Below are 15,177 nucleotides of genomic sequence, written 5' to 3' on the forward strand. Positions count from 1 at the left end.
TTTCTTCATATCTCTCTCATCTCTCTCCTTTTCAACTCTCGTTTATTATCTTTCCTTTCATTTCGCGTGCATTTATACTTTCCTCGTAAATTCTGCCTTGAACGACCGGGAGCCGTGATACTGGGATATATCTTGATGATTCGATGTAAATTCAAGGTATTCAAGAAATTTATTTGTCATCTGACAGATGGATAATTAAACGTTCAAAGTTGTTTATTTTTTTCTTTTCTCTTCTCCCTTTTTTTTTTTTTTTATTTTCACTTATGGATTTATGAACACACATTTCGAAAGGCAAGATCATATATTAATTCAGACCGTAGATTTCCCGTGACGAATTGCGAACAAGGCAACAACGGCTTGTATACTCGCTTGTCGTGCGTATTCATCTTCTCGTGCTATACGATCGGTACGAAATTGCTCTGAACGTGAAAATATATTTTTTTTTCCCCCCCCTCCTCTTCGATATTTCGCTTTTAATTATGTTTCGAATACAAAGAGCACGGATCTACGAATCCCGTTTTAATTTACACAAACTGTCCACCGAGCACGATACAACGAATTTTCGAGCGGTGGTCTAGCGCCATGCCGCGTTACAACGGCTCGCGCGAACGAGCATAAACAAAAGCTTTTTCGCGCAGCTTGATAGCTTAATAACTGTGGCCGCTGATCCGCGCCACGAAGGAAGCCGCGAATTTAGTAAAACCCGGTTTTGTACAACAGAGGTATTAGCATTTAAAAGTGAGCTCTGCGCCCCGTCTGGCGGCGCCATTGGCCCGCATTTACACAACAATGAGGGGCCGCACTCTAAAAACTCCCAGAATCCCCGGGCTCTTCGAAGCGAACGCGATGGAAAGAGCAGCGGAGACGCCGGATGAAAAAGAAAGAGAAACGGAGAATCGTAACGCCATCTCGATCTTTTCTTTACTTCTTTTCCCTCCTCGTCTCACCCTGTTCTCCCCTTCTCCTCTTAGCCCCCAACCTCTTCCATTTCGGTTTTGAGGTTAGAGTAGTGTGGGTCACAGAACGGGACAAGAGGCAACGGCACGGCCTGACTAGAACCTCTTGCAACACAAAACCTAAGCCTTCCATAGCCTTTTTCGTTTTTCATCTCTTTTTTTTCCCCCCCCTCTCGTTTTCTTTTCGGCTCTTGGCTAGCCACAGAGAGAGGACGGCATACGCTTCGCTCCGTCTGGCTGGATATTTCTAACACATACGATACACGCCACATCGTCGCCCTTCGTCTTTCCCTTTTTCTCCTCCCTTCCCTTCTCTTTTCGGACTACAGCGTGATGGCTGCTGCGACGTTGCCAAATTATCTTACATAACCACTTAATTTTTCTAGGCAACCGTCGATATAATGAATTCAATCTTTGTCGGTATTTTTTTTATTCTAATCACTACGTAAAATTTATTTATATTTTGTTGATATAAAATCGTATTTTCATCATTTACGGAAAAAATTTTATTTTCACATAAAATGACATTATGAAATATCATCATAACTATTAGATTTATAACAGAAATTTCATCTCTTCGAGTAATCTCTACATGAAAATTTTCGATTTCTGTCAAAAGTTGTATGTCACCAAAGGAATACCAAGCTCAACAGGGGCGCGTTAACCGTTTCACGAGTTGTCGCGCGGCAAAAGAGCCGCGACAAACGAGTAGTTTTACGCCTTCTTCGTCGTGGCTGAAAAAGCACAGCCAGTCTCGGTGCGCGCTGGATTTCTGCTACGTGTCTCGTGTGCGCGATTACACGGTTCGTTTAACGCGGCAAGAATGACCGTGCGCGCGTTCTCGCGTTGTGTCCATCAATCGCGAACAGTAGGAAGGGGAGAGTCCCCGTACTGTTCATATCCCGTGCCGTGTCCAACGGCGAATAATTGCGGCCGATAACAACACCGCACCAACGCGGTCGGCAGCTTAATTAAAAAGAAACGCGTGAAAATCGTTGCTTCAATCGAATAGGGATATCGGTTCTCTCTTTCTCTCTCTCTTTCTCTCTTCCTCCCAAGCCAGCCGAACGTTTCCAGTTTCGGACGACTGCTTATTTATACAGACCACCCGGGAGCGAGATCGCGTTGAAATAAAGTGGTACGAGCTAAATGTTCCTTGACCACGAGCGCGCCCGCGCGCACGTAATAAATATCCTGCGTGGAATTTATCATTGTTCGCATTACTTTATCGCGGAACGAGATTAATGTCTTTATCCATGGTATGCTCGACTTCTGTCGATTTTGCGTATTTCACACCTTGATTGCCTATCCGTGGTTCGTTATTTCATGCAGTCGAAATAACACACAAATTTCCGATCGTGAGAATTTTATGCGAGAAATGATTATATATATATATATATATATATATATAAATAAGAAAAGAAAAAGGGAAGAAAAATTTTATTGGCCGCGCAGATGTTCGAAGTATGAATTATAGACGACATTAACGCGTTTCTTCTTCCCCTGTCCTCGACTTTCAAAGATTTCTCGTGTAATGCGTTCATTGTACGCGGTCAGAACTCCTGGCTGCATCAACTTCCACCTTGTGCAACCCACTTACACACATCGCGATATTGAAGTAACCTTTCTGAAATCTCATTGAAGTTCTCGAAAACTTTCTTGCGTTCTTGGGCCGCGCATAAAGGCAGCAAGTTTACGAAGACGCGACCATCGGGGTGAACGAGCTGCTTAATTGCGATACACTCGACGAGACGCCAACCCTGCAGGAAGATACACTTCTGGATCGCGACAAAAGTTGGAAAAAAGTTAGAGTGCATCTAACTTTTCACATGCTCTTCATATTTTTTTTTTATTTTTCAATGTATATTATTCTTTCTTTTTTATATTAAAGAAGAAATATTTTTTACTTTATAATATATAAATATTTAATTAATATGAAATAATACTTACAGTACATTGTATATCTTCAATTTGACCAAAAATGTATAAAAAAAAAAAAAATGTGAAACTTCATAAAACTTGAGCCGAGTACAAACGAAAGAAATAAATCGACGTTACATAAGCATATATATAATCCGAATTCGACGATACGAAGTGAGAGAAAAAAAAGAGGATATTATTTTAACAAGCGCTTCCTTCGTTATTCTAATGCTTCAAAAAGTTGCACGTCTTTGCAAATTATATAGCGAGGGGTGTAAAGAGCGATTTCGCTCGATCCCTCGAAAGATTATTCTCGCATCAAGCTTGGACCGTGGTAAATTATTCGTTTTCAACTAAAAACGGACAACGGGATAAAAGTTTTGAGGGAAAGTTTACGCTTCTTGACCGAATAAATCATATCTCAACGATGGAGAGGTGCGCATGCGCGTGAAGGCGCGTTAAAAGTTCAGCCGACGATATGAGCGAAATATGAGAACTAATTGCGACGCAATCCACGGGGAGTTAAATTGCACGGAGAATAGGCAACGACGGTTAGAATTTTGAGGTGATTCTCTCTTTCTCTCTCCCTTCCCCTTCCACTTGGATGTATATAAACTTAAGAAGTAGCGGAGACGAAAAGGAAGGGACGACGAAGCGTAGTTATATCCCGTGCATGTTGGCAGCAGCTCCGGTGTGTTTTTCATTTTCTTTATATCACCCTTGACGCTCGTAAAACCATTACCCGTGACCGAGCGAACGCAACTTCTATATAAAGCGCATCGGTGTGTACCACGTCCACATCCTTACACCGATCCACGCGATTCCTTGATGATACTGGAAGTTCTTTTCGCTTCGTCTATCCCCTCCTCCTCCTCTCCTGACTCGTGACGACGAACCCAATTTCCTCGGCGACGGAACTGGACCCCTCGGATTTTCTTCGTTCACGTGCCCACGGGAAGGATTCAGTTTTCCTCAATATCGATTATGATACATTTCGCGATTTCTCTTTTCTTACATTTTTTTTTTTTTTTTTTTTTATTTTTTTTATTCTCGTCTCATTTCGAGAGAGATTCTCATCCCAACGACGATTAAAATTAACACTATCCTACCGATTGAGGCTTATTTAACTCGAACAACTGAAATACCGGTCCACGGCCCATTACACAGGGGCGTCGAGGACGGGTTGATACTCCGATGTGTAGATAAGTCAGTTAGCGACTCGCTCTAGCGCGTTCCAGCGTGGAGCCTTTTTTTGCGTATCTCTCGTCCTCTTATTGCTTTCCTCTCTCCTTTACTCTTGCTCACTCCTGGTGGGTGATTCATCATCGACGTCCTCTCTCCTTTCTCTGGCTCGGTTGGTTGGCTGGTCTGACTGGCTGGCTCGCTCGCTTGCTCGGTTTCTGACTTTCTGGCCCCTGGACCCGCGTACCTCACATTCCCTCCTGCTCTGTCGTTCGATTTTCTTCCTCTTCTACTTCTCTTTCTCTTCCTTCTGCCGTTTCTCAGACCTATGTACTCGTTTTACTCCTACACTGGAGCCGTACCAACATGCAGTTCTGGCTCGGCAGGGCGCTCTTTCGCGCTGTTGGCTTATAGGAATCCCCGCATTTCTCCTGGCACATCCTGGAGCCTAAGAAGAGATCGGTTCCGCTAGTAACGCGCAAAATTTTAACGGTTCTTCTCTTTTGATTCGACCGATTTGTGCCTAAATCTCTTGAATCTTGAATCCAATTGTATTTCCAATACGATTTCGTTAGAAAATTTGCATTAGTTACTTTTCAATATCGATAAATATTCACAATATTATTGTTAATATTGATCATCATTAATACAATTACAATAATTATTAAGATAATAAATAATAATTTAAAACAATAATATTAAAAATTTATTCCACTATGGAGTATCATTATAAAAATGACATAACGCGACAGACAGCTCCATTCCCACAAGATAGCAGCATCCGATCTAGTCACCCTTCTATGCGTGCTATATCTAAGCATCGGAGCATTCTATTTCGCCTTCCATTCGAGAAATCCATAGAATACGATATATTCTTGGGTCGCATCGCACCCGGCCAAGATATCCGCACCAGCCAGGTACACCCACTATAAGGGCGAGTATGCGTCGCTATAAAACACGCGAAACGATATATTACCCGGCGATATCACTCTCCGGCACGAGGCAATACGGTAATATTTCGCCCCGTGAACGCTTGGAAATGTTGCCGGTGTAAACACTGCGGGGGCACGTTGGGGATCACCAAGAGATACCCTCTTGTTTCCTGGCCAGTGATGTTCACTCGTCATCGTGGGTATGATGCCTTTCCTCGTATATACGTGTACCTTCTCTTTCCTATTCAATGGACGAGTCAATTATAAGGTGACAGGGAACAGTGTTCGAACTCGAGTCTTTAACCTGAAAGAATCGCGTAGGTGGATTAGAGGTAGCTTACCTAAGAGAAAAAAGTTCTGTGTCACGGGTCAATTTGGTTCTCTTCGTCTCCAACATTTTTGCCGCATGTTAAATGCCTATTAATTGTTAATCGATTTTATATATAGGATTTTATATATAGGAATTCGAACGAAGATGTAAACACAATTTAACTAGTATATACTGTAACAAATATTGTATTTTCTTGTATCATTCTTAGAAATTGTAAGATTATTTTTTCAATTCAATTCTCTATATCTTAAAGTATTTATTTTTTTTTTTTGTAGAATCACAATAAATTTCTATAAAAAAAAAAATCTTATAAAATTTAAGTTAAAACCGAAGTTATAACGCAATAATAGGTAATGTGGAATTTATTTCTTAATTACGAAACTGTTTTCATCTTTATAGTAAATATATTTTGAAAATTCCCTAGAGCGAAAAAAGTCCCGTAGCGCGAAGAATTAAAATCGATGCTCACTCGATAAGCGATCATCTACGAGAATTTCGTACGTGTACACAGTCGTTCGAAACCGTACAACTCCGCGTGAAATATCGCGGCGCAAGTGTGGAGGGAAAGGGAAGGTTCGCCTAGAAGGGACCACCTTTGGTTTCGAAGGTGGGATTCCGGTAATTCGACGCATTCGAGAACGGAGGAAGACCGATGGAACTTGGCCTGGCTTGGACGGACGGACGGACGAACGAACGAACGAACGAACGAACGAACGAACGAACGAACGGAGAGGAGGACGTTCAAGCGAGAGAAAACGACAAGCGAGTGTGACAGAGATATGACCGAGGCGGAGGAGTGGGGAAGCAGAGAAATGCGAAGCGAGAGAGAGAAAGTTAGCCAGACAAAGACAGAGGAATGGGTTGGGTAAGGGGGATAGAGTAGGGGCGGGAGGGCGTTCCACGGCACCCTGCATGGGGTAGCTTGCAACCTCACGCGACACTAGAGCCATCTATATCCCCGGAGATTTATGAGTTCCTGGTGCAGCGGCTGCTCGCAGCAACTACACACCACGCAGTATCGGGTCCGGTGTTGGTGCTGCCCCCTGTCGCGACGGGCGTGCTGTTGCCCCGCGGGGGTTACGCGCAATTCGCGCTCCGTGCAACGTCGCCCTGATAAAAAACTCTTGCGACTCGATCTCAATCCCGATGCTTCTGCGAACCTTCCTCCGTTCTCGCGCCGTCTCGTGCGCCCTTCGCGCCCATCTCTTTCGCTCCATTGGCGGGCTATCGGATCTTCTCTTTCTCTCTCTCATTTCGTTCGCTTCTTGCTTTCAATGCGACGCGACGACTAGCGATCTCACTTTCTCTTTGTCTCTCGCTCTCGCTTTCGAGTTCGGACTTGAAATATCGATCATCATTGTGTTTCCTACGCATTTATAAACCGCGAACGCGGTGAAATTATTATGGAGCTATGTCGAAGATACGTTGGGAACAGTTTGAGTTTTTTATATTCTTTTTTTTCGATCATGCGCTAAGTTGAAGGTTAAGTTAGCGTGGATATAATTCTTTTAAATATAGTGAAAATAATTCGAATTTAGATTAAATTAAATATTTTCGTATTACATGAATATATATATATATATAATTATATTTATATATAATTTATATATAATTTATAAAATATTTATATATAATTATATATATATATATATAATTATATTTTTCAATTCTTAATACGTATCGTTTCATTATTTATAATCATAATAGATTAGAATATTTATGGCAATATACCAAATAAAGTTTCTGATTAATAATATATTTATTCTAGTTAAAATTTTCGATATTCGCTCTCAAACATTATTTCATTCTCTTGCAATTCTATATTGTATTCATGAAAAATTACATCTCGATTTTTTCTCACGAACTTATATCGCACTAAAAGAACTGTGGACACAGTACAGCATCTCCTCGCTCGATGAAGTCATTTGAACGAGCATTCCTCGAGCGATCTCAGATACAATCTCCTTCAAACAAAGAGCTCCATTGCCGCATGCACAAGAGCGAAACGAGAGAAGGATAAAAAGCAATCGCCATCGATAGTGGATCGGAAAAGGAAGGCGCTTGTAAGTGGAGATTTTTCAAGTGCCCCCTCGACGCAGCCGTCCATTCGCACGCCGGCACGATACCCTGCATGGGTAACCGAATAAAATAGAAAGAGAGGAGGATGGGGTGAGAGCTTAGCCCCGTAGTAGCGTGCGAGGGTACGGGACGACGACAACGATATGAGTACCGGTATCTCTACCTACCTATGCTTCTGCTCTCCAACCCAAACGCCCCACCCTCTTGATGCGGCCGGTTTACGAGCAACCTGTGGTAACGAGAGCGATAGATAATAACCGCTCTCCGTGCTCAACCCCATCCCATTCTCTCTGTCTTTCTCCCTCTTGCTTCCACCCTTTTCGTGTACGTCCTCTTGTTCTAGCTGAACGACGCTACTCCACGTGGGACGTTACATATCCCTAGGGTTATTTTTTCTCAATTCGCGCGCCTGGATTTCTTAAATACTTGTTGGGATCGGATACAATTTACGACTATTTTTCGTTCGATATATTCGAGAGATTCTTTCGGGATGATGGATGTGAAGATATTTTAAACAAGGAGATCCTGAAATAAATAGATTACATTAGAGTTGAAAGTAACATAATGGAAGTTATATGATAAGAGTTTTATAAAAATTTATATTTATAGAAAGACAATAGATTAGTAATTAAGAAAAATTTCTAATCAATTTGATATTTTGATAATTCTAATATTAATTTTATATACTAGAAATGACACATCCATTAAAAATTAGATTACTTAAATCACAAAAAAATAAATTACAAGAAAATTATGTTCCAACAATTATGTTCAAAGATTAGTTAATGATTTAATAATTATTACAATGAAATAGTTCGGTTACGATCTCTTCGACGCGAGACTCAAGGAATCTTATCGACGAGAATGAAGAAATAGGGGAGAAATTATTCAAGAAGCGCGCTAGTGAGAACACGGTTGTTTGTCCGTGGCTGTATTTCATTTTTGCTCGTAAGTTTGCCTTTCGGCCTAGAGTCACTTCGCGTTTCGCCCCGGCTGTGCAACGAGTTTAAACGTACGTACATATATACGTGGAGGCGTTGCTCCTTCGCGCATTTATCAGGATTTCCGAAGGAAGCCGGAGTTTTTAAGCCGCAATAAATTTCCGTTCCCGCGTGCCTTTACGTCGCGCGAGTCTAACGTTGCTTAAAGCTCGCAAAAACCGAAAGCACGAATCCCGACTATACCCGACTATAACCGACTATAGCCGACCGTAACCGATTATAACCGACCGTAGCCGAACAAACATCGCTTGTCTAAAGAAACTTAGAAACTTGAATAAGAAGTACAAACGTTTGATGATTAATTATCGATTTATTTATTTGATTTAAGGAATCTAAATGGATGGAAAGTGAAGAGACTAAACATTGAGATCGTGCAATTACTTGATGATACTTATTACGAATTATCTATCATTTTATTTTGTTTCTTTATTTATTCCTGGTTTAATATATAAAAATACAAAAAAGAAAGAGATTTATTACAACTTTTGGAGAATAGGATTGAAAGGAATAACTCGAGCCAGCTTCGGTAAATTCGGATCGAGGATATTCCGAGGCAAGCGAAAGAAGCAGGTCGTATAAGCGGATAGATTGAACAGTTGGCGCGAGTTTGCGGCTGTAAAATGTGCCGACCTTGCCAAGTGCTCCGGGAACATCCTCTCCACCTTTCCGTTTCCTTCGTTCGCCTTTGTCACGGCGACGGCCGACGCAGCCAGGGCAAACAACTTTATTCAAAGTCCTTGCGGGTACAATCGCGATTCATTCTCTCCGATTTTGCAACTGCACTTAACCTGCGAAATCGAATGGGAAGAATTATATATAAAGAAAAAGACAAAGGTGAAACCAGATGCAAAATATTCTTGTTTCTTTTTCATTCGTTTCTTCGTTAAAGAAAATTATATTTCGTAAATTTTAAATCGTAAAATTACGCAATATGAGTTATCTGTAACGAAGTACATAAGAATTGAAAGGAAATACACGATAAACTTATTAAAAAAAAAAAAAAAATTATGTTAAAATAGGAAAAATATGAAAAAAATAGAAAAAATAAGAATATTACTTCTACAACGTAATACATCGATTTTTTAAGAATTCGTAAGCATTTAAATCATGTATCATCTTCCAAATATTTTTTTCGTTTTGTGAATCCGATCATTTTTGTTACCATTGATTCTTTAAATATTTTTATTCTTGTTTTAATATCAACTAAATCAGATTTTTTTTTCGAATTATCATCTTTTATAACTTTAAATAACTTTCAATCCCAATTTTTTAAGCTAAGGAAAATAAAATAAATCAAAATTTTTCTTTTATCTTTGACAATGTAATGTTTAAATAAGTAATTTTTTTCACTCTTAGATTAAATTCAAAAAATTCAAATTCAACTCTATATTATTATTCAACGTTTGATTTACACATCGAGATTTAGAATTTCTTTATCAAAAAGAAAAAAAAAAAAATTACTAAAATTAGAAATTTAATAACATTGAAAGTTTTCGATGTCGACATAAGGGTTGAAAAATATTAACCGTGGCCATTGATGTACGGGAGGGTTGGCGATTCTTAGGAAGGTGGTGCAGCCGGTTCAAGGTTGTCTATAGGGTTCATACGTTGAACGTGTGTCGAGGACACGACGGGTAGGGTCGTCCGGCGCTGGTTCAGCTCCTTTTGTAATGGGATGAATGCACGTGGTGCCTTGTCCGGCCACACGCACGTTGTGCTCGAGCTTTCGTGGTGTCTGTATCTCGGGGATATCGATAGCCCGCGTTAAGAGCGAAAGGGGTTGGGTCTTAGGGAGGAACACGACGCACACCGAAGGCAGCGCGTTGCCAATCCTCTCTGCCTTTTCTTCCGCATGCCCTCGGCCCTATATCTTCCTTTTTATAACCGCCCGGCTACTTTCGACCGATTCTTTCTTAAGATTCGCCCTTTGATACTCGTTCCAGCATTCGTGAAACTGCACCCCCCTCCCCTTTTTTATTACGACTATGACTATTCATTTCTTCTTCCCCTTCTTTTTTTTTTTTTTCTCCCTATTCATTCGAAGAAAATATATATGTTATTTAAGTTTAATTAACTTTTCTAACCATCCAGCCATCATTTTTCTCCGTATAAAGATCTTAAACTTGTAAATCAATAACTTTCTCTTAATTCTTAACAACGTTATATACAAATCTTGTATATAACGCATATTATAATATTTAAAATTGTTTTCACTTTTTCACGGAAGGAATAATAAAAAAAGAAAATCCGTTTTTTGTTCACACAGCTCGTCATCTAACCCCCACGTTTCTGATTTCTGTTTCAGGTGAGTGGCAGGCTGCATCCACTGTCTCTGTAATGCCAAATAGATGGTCGATGTGCGTATCTGTCGATCGTCAATTTATCGGTTGCGGCGAATCGGATGCTGCACCCGGTGAGTGACGAACCCGCCTCCTGCTCCCCCCTCCTCCCCCTCCCCGCGCGCCACCGCAACCATCACCACCCCCATGGAGAAACCTCCTGTCAGCTCACTTTGACCAATAATCCCGCAGACCAATCAGTATCCAAGTGCACAGTGACGTCCGTACAAGCCTAGTATTGTCTAGTAGTTCACCCTTTGCCCCTTTCCCCTTCCCCGCCTCCCACATTTCTGGCCTCTCTCTATCTGTGGCCCCCTTGCTTTTGGCGCAGTAGTGTGTGTGTAGATAGAGGGGGTGAGTTATACGGAGTATAGTTCCGCTCGTTAAAACAACCGATCTCCGTCCCGTATCTCGTTTTCGAGCGTGAAAAGGCGAAAAGGCGACGACACGCGTGAACAACAACACGTTCATAGAAACGATCACCGAGAAACATTATGTATGTGTCCAGATGTTTCTCATAATGTCTCGTTGTTCTCGGGTTTTATCTCTGCTCACGGCAACGGTGGTGGTATATGGTGCGTTGGGATGCGCGCAATCTCTCTCTGAAAACCTAAATACGTAAACGAAATGGCTAAGAGTTAATAATTAGTAAGTTAACGCTTAGGAAGTGAGCACAAGTATCCTCGAGTGTCAACACACTATGGCGATCGACACGGGTATATGAACGATTAAGAGGGGGGGTTGATTCGGCAGTTTTCGTTTTTATCGACACGCGTTGTCTCCCCGGTGATTAAAATAATTATTTTTTTCTCTTTCGCGAATCGATATATTATACAGAGAAAGAGAGAGAGAGAGAGAGAAAAAGAATGGAATATATTTTGCTGATATACTATTCTTCTTATTTAAAATTTTTATCTAGCATAATGAAAATTAAAATACTTAATCGTTTAATTGTGGAATCGAGTCTTTGAATTCGTATATATACCATGTATGATGCCAATATTATATGTCTTTCGTAATTAAAAGGTTAAGAGAAATAAATTTGATCTTATTCTAAATTCTTAAAATTATATTTCTCATTTAAAAATTAAAAAATGCAAAAAACTTAAGTTATTTCGACAAAAAAAAATAGCTAGATAGGAAAATTTTAAGTAAAAAGGATTGATATGTTTTACGAATGCTGCCATTCCCTCCCCTTCCTTGTTTTTTGTTAACTTAGCGATTATTTTGTTTTATTTCGCTTGTTTGATCGCATACACTCGCTGATACCACGATCCCTTCCATAGCGTGTTAATAATGCTACGACTGCTGTTGATGTTATGTTTTTGTTAATTATTATTATTTTTTTTTTTATTTGTCTGCGGAAACGACACGAGAACACGTTTCTATCGTTATCATGTGTCTCGATGTTTCTTTCGAGCATTAATCTCTTTCGAAGAGAAATAAAGAAAAAGGGGATAGCAATAATATTAGAATATTTGTCTATGACAATGTCCCGATCTTTTTTTCGAGCACACTAAAAGACGATAAAAACGTGTTTCTTTCGATCGGTACAAAATATATATGTTGATGTTCGATAATTTTGTTAAATATTATATATTATAGAAAAAAACGTTTATGCGATGCGTATAAGCGCCACTATACCAGGCCGAAAAAATGGTAAAATGGCGCATGCGCGGTTTTTCTCTTACGAGTCGAATGTAACCTTTATACGCCGAACACGTATAAAGAAAAAAGAAAAAAAACATTAAAGATACACAGATTCCTTACTTCTTCCGTACTTCCTTTTTTTTCTTTCACTGTGTTCGTTTATAATAATTTCTCTCTCTATCTGTGAATCGTCTCGATTCCTCGTTCCAAACGAAGAGAAATCGAACGAAACTCCGATAGACATTTTAACGAAGCAAGATTATTACATTGTACGTACCTACTTAGTACCTATAAACGCCTACCCAGACACAAAGTGTGCGTGGCGCTATCCTAAGGCAGTAAAACACAACTATTCTAGTTAATGAATGTATACGAATAGCCGCTAAGAGACACGCAAGAATAATAGGTAAACGCAGTATTTCTAAGAGGAATGTAATGTTAATAATTATTTATTTTGTGGATCTCGGTGAAACGGGAAGAATGGAAAAATAAAACTGATAAAAAATTATAATAATAAAAAAAAAAGAGACGAAGTTAGAACGCGCGAAAAAGAATTATATATATATGAATAGAAAGAATATACACATTCGTCGCTCTGCTGTGCTGTAAAATGTTTTAAACTATGGATTTCTTTATAGGCAAATAGGCCTATATCTCTTAGGGATAGGCGTATCCATGCGTAGTGGTAGCCGCATCATCATTATCATCATTATCATCATCATTATTATCATCATTATCATTACCATCATCATTATCATTGTCACTATCATTATCATTATCATTATCATTATCATCATTTTTTTCACTGTTATTTCTTTTTTCCGCGATGATGGCGACATAAGAATGAAAGGAAAACGAATATCTACAAGGCAAACACACAGCATCCTCTTTTGTAATATAATTCTAGAATATCGGTTGTTTACCAATTTGGATCCTGATTGTATGTATACCCGCGAGAGCGACCAGGGCCGCATCTGCTGCCTATGCGTGGAAACCACGTGTTGTAAAACGACGTGTATAAAACTAAAGAGACGATTTTTGTTTCTCTAGGGGGCGGTTGCTGCTCTGAACGCTGATTGTAATATTACCTTGATTATACGATTACTAAGGAAAAAAAGGAACAAAATAAATGCGATGTAAACTTGATCATGCGTCTTTTTCGCTTTTTTGCCCGCGGCCCTGGCCGTGTACCAATCCATCTGTGAATCTCTCCAACATCCCTCTCCTTCCGGCGATTCCATGCTTCCTGGTAATATTTCCTTTCCATTCGTGACCGTATGCAAGCTCCATTGTTGTATATGGAAAAGTAGTAGCTTTTTTTTCCGCTTTATTTCGCATTGCAGTTTGAATGGAAATATATATTTATAATATTTGAGGAATGGGTTATTCGACATTTCGAAATTATTATATCGGTAAAATATCGATTCATTGATCATTTTGTGATTTGAAATTTATGAATTTGAAGTTAGAAAAATTTTAAAAATTAAAATTTATTTAAAAAAGGGAAAAATTAACCTTCAAAAGTTTTAAGAATTTTTGCATTTTTCGAATTTAAAAATAAGATTTAATTTATTTTTAAATAAATTATTGATCACTGCATTACATACTTACATTTTATAATGTTTTTACTATTTTTTTAGATTTTTCATTCTTTCAATTATTTCAAATATTATCATACATGATGATATTTACCTCATTAACTTCAACTATATTTTGCATTTTCACAAAATGGCCAACTATATATGGATGAAAAAAAAACATACAAACGAAATACATATTTTCTACTACATATTTTTTCATTCTGAATCACCGATTCAAAGTTACTTTCAAAAAAAAAATCAAAAGACACACAAACTCGAATTTACTCTATCCTTCCATTACACATTATCATTGCAAATTTTAAACTCAAACTCGCCAACTCTCTCAACAAATCTCCTTACTATACATACTATCTACTATCAAGTATTCGATTACATAACAACATCCCCACTCTTACGTAATCCATCGAAGAACGGAAAAAGACCAGCATATACAAGGTGTTCCATTATTCGTAATACGTCCAAAATAATTTTCCTTTCTTTGAGTAAATCAATTCTGAAAATTTGTCGTGCAAGTGAAAACGATTAAACATATATATTCAATTCTCTTCGAATTCATCATATACCTTTTCATACACCTCTATTTACTGATCAAATCGTATTCTTCAAAACGATAAAATATCCCTTCTCTTCCTCTCCACTTCATCCATAAGCGAATCGATCTCCCCACTCGATCGCGTATCGCAACAGGCCACCCTGTACACGAGGTAAAAAGCTCGGCCATCAATGATAAATCCAGGCCACGACTTAAGGGAATGGTGGAATTCTGTGGAAACGAGCAAGATATTTCGGTCAGTATCGTTGTCAATTCCTCCGAGCCGATAACCTCGTACGTGCAACGGTTGCTTTACGACGCTTTAAGCCGCGTCCACTGTCCCTCGCGGATCCGCCTTAACTGCCTCTGCCGTTGATCCAGGGTCGAGCGTTTTTCCGCCCGGGGCCATAAGTCTCGCGGATGCCCCGGGATATTAATACGTTATTGCGGAAAGACGCCCTCATGAAAGTCGACAAGCGTTCGGAAAAATATGTCCAACCGTCTCGACGTCGTCGTCGTCGTAGTCGTCGTCGTCGTCGTCGTCGTGGGGATGGCGACGACGCGGGTCTCGCCCACGAGCGGCGCGGGAGGAGGAGAGGGGGGGGAGGTGTGCATGCCCTTCGTACATGCCCGCACGGCCTTGTTACCATCGCG

General features: G+C 39.6%; 1 protein-coding gene across 3 annotated transcripts in view; it reads left to right on the plus strand.

Annotated features, from left to right (window-relative positions):
* The window catches only part of LOC122711757 (homeotic protein ultrabithorax-like), a 335,569-nt gene that overhangs the window by 125,092 nt on the left and 195,300 nt on the right, over positions 1 to 15,177 (plus strand). For 2 of the 3 annotated variants that reach the window (XM_043930781.1, XM_043930783.1), the window contains one exon: positions 10,707 to 13,536. The exons of the other annotated variant lie outside the window; for it this stretch is intronic. The gene's annotated coding sequence lies outside the window, so the exon portion shown is untranslated. Of the gene's footprint in view, positions 1 to 10,706; positions 13,537 to 15,177 lie in introns of those variants that run through there. 3 annotated transcript variants of the gene reach the window in all.

Source organism: Apis laboriosa, unplaced genomic scaffold (assembly GCF_014066325.1).
Source record: "Apis laboriosa isolate Shangri-la unplaced genomic scaffold, ASM1406632v1 scaffold17_cov146, whole genome shotgun sequence".
NCBI lineage: Eukaryota > Metazoa > Arthropoda > Insecta > Hymenoptera > Apidae > Apis > Apis laboriosa.